Consider the following 6,000-nt stretch of genomic DNA (forward strand, 5'->3'; position numbering starts at 1 on the left):
AGGTTAAAAACGCTAAACCCTATAAAAAGCAAAAAATAACTTTTAACTCTACGTAAGTACCAACTAAAGCATGTCAGACTAAACTAAATTTTGACGTGTCGGGGGACCGCTTTTTACCTTCAAAAATACTTACATAAATCAAATGATACCTACCTAATTACAACATTCGTATAAAACAAAATTATATACACAGTTATAAGTAGTATATACTTAATTACTTCTAACGTTAGGCTAATAAATTAGAGCGGTCCCCCGACACGACAAAATTTAGTTTAGTCTGACATGCTTTAGTTGGTACTTACGTAGAGTTAAAAGTTATTTTTTGCTTTTTATAGGGTTTAGCGTTTTTAACCTTTTGTCATACTAATTGCGTACTTTTTTGGGTCGGGGGTTTTTTTATGTGTATAGTTTTTTGTGAGGATGATGATGAGTTTGGGAGCCCATTCATGTCAAACAAACAAATACTTTCCCTTTTGACTAGTCGTTCTTCAGCGGTTTTACAAATCGGCTCAGAAGTCACGGTTTAGTAGAAAAAGATATCAAAAATTTGGGAGCGTTCAAAAAAATATTCATCTTTATTTCATCAGCGGTCGGTAAAATAAACGGAAGGTGGGCCGCACTTGTTAATTCTAGATTCCAACTGGGTTTGGGTTTGGTTTTTGGGGAGGCCACCGCTACAAATATTGCAGTGAACGTCTATCGATTGCTATATTAAAATAACCGGATTAAGCTAGGCCGGGGTTTGTTGCAAATTCGACCAAGGGGTTTTTTTGAATCAATTTTAGGATAGGATAGAGCATGAAAAGAGAGAAAAGAATAGGTCAGGGGCCCGATTCTCCTAAGTCAATAATGTCAAAATAGAATAGAAATCGAATCGCAATATGATCGCAATAGCAGTTTTAACCATATCGGGCATTCTGCTACTAATAAAAGATCAATCGTATTCGATTGACATTTGATTGGTGTGCGATTGGTCTGCTATTTTGGTGATTTTGGTCAATACGGTAGTTTGCTGTACAATCATTTTGCAATCGTAAATCATTTGCAGACAAAATGATTCATTATTGAATGACAGAAAAGGATAAAAACGTTTATTTCAAAGAAAAAATAGCGGAATGCCACATACGTTTCAATCGTAATCGAGTCGGGATTGGATATCAGTCGAATCGAGCCGAACGTCAATCGTATGTTGCTTAAGTAAAATTAGGAGAATCGGGCCCCAGTACTTGCGTGTAGTGCACTGCAAAAAGTACAAACACAACCTTATATTTTCTGTAATTTATGGATTTACAAAACGTTCACGGGTCGCAAGTAAGATGTCCGCCGGGCCGCGGTGCGGGTTGCCGACCGCTGGTATAGGTGCATGAGGCGCTTTACTTTTGACTGCCTCGTTAGTCTAGTGGTCGCAAGCGCGGCTGCTGTGATCGAGGTCTCGGGTTCGATTCCCGAGTCGGGCTGAAATCGCTTTGTGGGTTTTCTTAAGCTTTCACAAAGCAGCCCGTAGTCTGGAAGTTGGTGATTAATTCACCCGTGCATCGGAGAGCACGTAAATGTCGGTCCTGCGCCTGATCTCTTTCCGGTCGTGTCGGATTGCCGTCCCATCGGGTTATGAGACTTAAGGAATAGGGAGTGCACCTGTGTCTGCGCAGCTGGCTGATCTCCTTAAATGAGAACAGCCACCGTGGCTGAAATCGGCCGTGGACGCCACTATGAGGAGCTTCCTATGACACTATTTGCAAGGCAAATCTCTTATTGTATTGTAAAATATATTATTGTTGGAAGTCCCGAACTTCGCAGTACTAATAATTTAAAAGTAATCTGTAATAGGAAACATATACTTGTTGATTTGCGGTTCAGTGCGTACTGCCGAGGTGGCAATTTGCATTTTATTTATACAAACTCGATTCACCGCATCCGTGTTGTGTTCTCTAGCAACATTGAATAGTCTGTGGCTAGCAGCGTATAATCTATGGTGCAAGCGGCTCTGTCAAACTGTCAAGTCCAAGTCCACTAAGTCCATCGATATATATGTACTACGTACTAGATAGAACGTTCCGAACAAAAAGCTTACCACACTGAACTGCACTGCAGATTATGCAGTGCCCAAAATGGCAAATCAGAGCGATTTTGACACCTGCGTCAGATGGATGTCTATGAAACTACAATTATAAAATAGAAAATACATATCAAGGTATAAACTTACACATATAAACTATTCGAGAGTCAAGTTAGTAAAATTACACGCTGTTCATGCTATTACAACGCTTGTATATCATACTTTTCATTTACAATTCAATTTTACAAATATGCATTAATTTGTTCCCGCCCGCCATCTTGAATTATGGATTAAGAAAATCGTGCAGAAACAGATGTGCCATAAAACTAGCAGTAGGTAAAATATCAATGAAAACAGACTTCACTTTGTCATGGTATGTTCTTACTTTCAAGAAAAAATAATTAAATTCGCGAAAATTTGTGATAGCCCTCTTAAGAAAAAAAACATCGTAATTAATATTAAAAACCCTAAAAATAAGTTCCTGGTTTTAATATATTACATGATTTTGCATTCAATTAGATATAAATAAACTTTTTGATATATTACATGATTTTGAATTCACTTAGATATAAACTTTTTGAGTAATGAAAAATGTAGGCAAAATACGAGCGACACTTCTGCAATTAACATCAATGAGGATGACTACATGTCACAATACGTCAACGAAATGTCAACAGACGACAGCGGGTAAATTATTTGTATGGATGTTCTTGTCTATCGCTAGAATATATGTCAATGACTAAGTCAAACATGTACTGTCCACTTTAAAATAAATCGTCAAATCGTGAATACAGTGTTCAAAAGCAAAAGTTGAAATATTACCTAATCTATCAAAAGTAATGTAACTTAAGCGATGGGTGGTTGGGCGATATTGTTTGGTATTCGAGTTTTATTTGGCTCTTGTATTCTGTCGGTTGGTGTCGAAGAACTCTATGATGATCGGTGAACCAAAAGACGAAGCCATTCGATGCGTTTGAATGCTGGGGTTGTTTTTATTAAGTTTTTGACCATTGTATTGCGTTTACCGTCGTCTTTTGTTGTGTGGTGTATTGTGGTCTCTCGTCTGTGCTTGTCTTGGCATTAAATACTCGTTAGGCTAAAAGGTACAAAAAAAATCCGTTCTTGACAATTGAAATGGAGGTTATACTTGATCGAAAGTATATCGCTTTGATAGAGGTGTCTGTCAGTGGGTCGTCTTAGGGGCGGAATCCTACTGTTTGTCTTAAAAAAACAAAAAAACTATCTTCCTACGACAGTGATCTTTGAGGAAATTTTGTCTAAAATCGCCCATCCATAACGTGCAAGTGGTGTGATTAATGCATTTCTTTTCTGTGAAAACCTGTGTGCCCTGCAATATGATAAAAAAGGCTGTTGATGAAAAGTGACAATAATTTATACCTTTATATTTTTCTATGTTGCTCTAACAGTAAATGATCAATGCCAAAACAAACTCACCCAAGTAAACTATCATGTACAATATCAATAGTATTAAGTGTGTTAAATGTGTGCCTCTTTTTGTAATGTGAGAAAACTGCTTTTTGTTCCTTCATTGAAACCGGAATTGCTATCTCGATTTCTGTACAATCAAGTACAATTTTAATGTTTGGGGATGGTGCAAAACATGTTGGTATGAAGTGTTTTTTTCTCTGCTGGGAATTACATCCATCATTCCTTTCAATAATATATCATGCAAAATGTTAAGAAATGCTATAAATGTATTTTGAACAGTGGTGGAACTGACCTTGAATCGGTGTCCCAAATCAAAGTATTGCAAATTAAGCCTAAGCTTCATTAATGTGCATAATGATTGATCGCTAACATTAATTATTTCCACCTTCCAACCCATGAAATAATGTATTTCAAATCTGCTTATCAGTTCCACTAAAATTTGAAAATGTGAAGCTGTTGGCAATCCTGTATATTGAAATCTAAAAAACCTGCAGGTTTCTCTTCTAGAGACATGGTTGCAACCGGGAGCAAAACAATATGGCATTATATACCGTAAAAACCGTACAGCTTTGCCCAGATTTCTTGATATTTATTATTTTAAATTAAATAATATGTCTGTCAATATATGACTGTGGTACATAATTGATAAATGTAGTGTTCTTTGCATGGAATATAAAATAATATCAAAACAATGCATGTTTTTATGTTAAAAACCTAAATTTTGACAGCGGGCCAAATATATAGTACTTTTTCAAGTTTGCCCATTTTGTAGATACTTTTATAAGTTAAATGTTTTCTAACAACACATCCTTAAGGATCGTTTTAGAAAAACTATCGTTCTATCATGCGGTTTTAATATTATAAGTCTAAACGTCATCAAAACACATCATATCGAACCACCCAGATTTGTTTCGGTTATACCCAGCATTTTTTGGACCATTTTCGCACCACCTGGTCCACAAATGATCTGACTCGTAAACCACATAGGGTGGTAGGCAATTTCCGTCAGCAGTTCCACTAAACATGATTGATACTGCACTTTTGCTAGCATTAATGACCCTTTCAGGGTGTTTTGTCCCTATTTTAAAAATACATTTTTTATTTCCGGGGTCGTCGCTTAAATTTGTTTCATCGAAATTGAGAATATTGGGGGGAGCATCTTTAAGAGAAGTTTCAAGATTCGTGTAAAATTCGTTCATTTCCTCAACTGTTTTCGTAGCACGGCTTCTTTGTCAAAATCCGTCATTTTGTGACGTCATGGCTTCCACGGTCTATAAGTGTGGTATGTCGTAGAGAGGTATTATTTTTTGCTATCAATTTCAAATATTGAATTCTGTGGCCATTTTTTTTTCAATATGCTCCTCTAGTATCTTCAATTAAATTATTTATGGCACTTGTGTTGGATGTGCCTTGGCACACACTGTGGCTAAAACGGTAAATCCAATTAGATGTAATTGTTTTATAATTTTCTTTATTTGTGCAGCCAAAATTTCTTTTGGTATACTGCCTGAGCAGAATGAGTGATAAATGGGCTGTTTATAATTTTTCATCACACCTCTAATCATAAAAACGACTACATTAACTGCAAGTTTCCGTGTTGAGTCACCATTGTGGTTTACAAAACCCAATACTTTATCTTTCTTGGCATTAAACTGCATATGTGGTGGGTGGAGCCCCATTTGTGAAGCTTATTTGGTAAATATGGCTTCAGGAAATGTGCAATTTTAGTGGAACACATCGCACACCGGGTTGAACAACGTCATAAGTACATTTTTTCCAGGAGATCGATTTAAAAGTTGTTGTTTTAAGTAAAATGTATTTACGATATCATTATATATCGATGCCCAAAATATTGTTTGTACTCCATATTTGAAAATTAAGGTTGTTTCAGAAATAAAAATGTTATATAAGTGGTACATCTTTAATGTTTTTATAAACGATACCTACATTTATGACGTTATTGTACAGAAAGTTAAATTAACATAGAACTTTTCAGTACAATAACGTCATAAAGGCCAAACTAAACAAAAAATCAAATCTCTAAATGTCTTGAATTGCACTCATAATTAACTGTTTCAGTGGTTAAAAATAATCAACATTATTATTAAAATAAATGGCAAACGGTTTTTAAACAATAATGAATAATTTCTTACATTTAAGTCCTCATAATCAGTCTTTTTCGAGGAACTAACTGGCTAGAAATAAAATTTATAGAAAAACTAAGTGTTTTTTTACAATAACAGGCTTATAATGGTTCAGTTATGTAGCAGTTTATAATAAGTCTAGCGTTCTTAATGTTTTGGTCTTTGGACTTAGTACCTAAGTACTCTTACATTTAATAATAATCCGCTTTCATTAAAAACAATCTTAAAAATCAGAAGTTATAAAAATAATCAGTTTCATTTCAGCATTGGTCCATCGCACTATTTCATTTTTAATCTCGTCAGTTATAAATAATTGAAAGCAGGCTCATATATATTTTTACACATGCGAGT

This window comes from Helicoverpa zea, chromosome 13, assembly GCF_022581195.2.
Source record: "Helicoverpa zea isolate HzStark_Cry1AcR chromosome 13, ilHelZeax1.1, whole genome shotgun sequence".
Taxonomy (NCBI): Eukaryota; Metazoa; Arthropoda; class Insecta; order Lepidoptera; family Noctuidae; genus Helicoverpa; species Helicoverpa zea.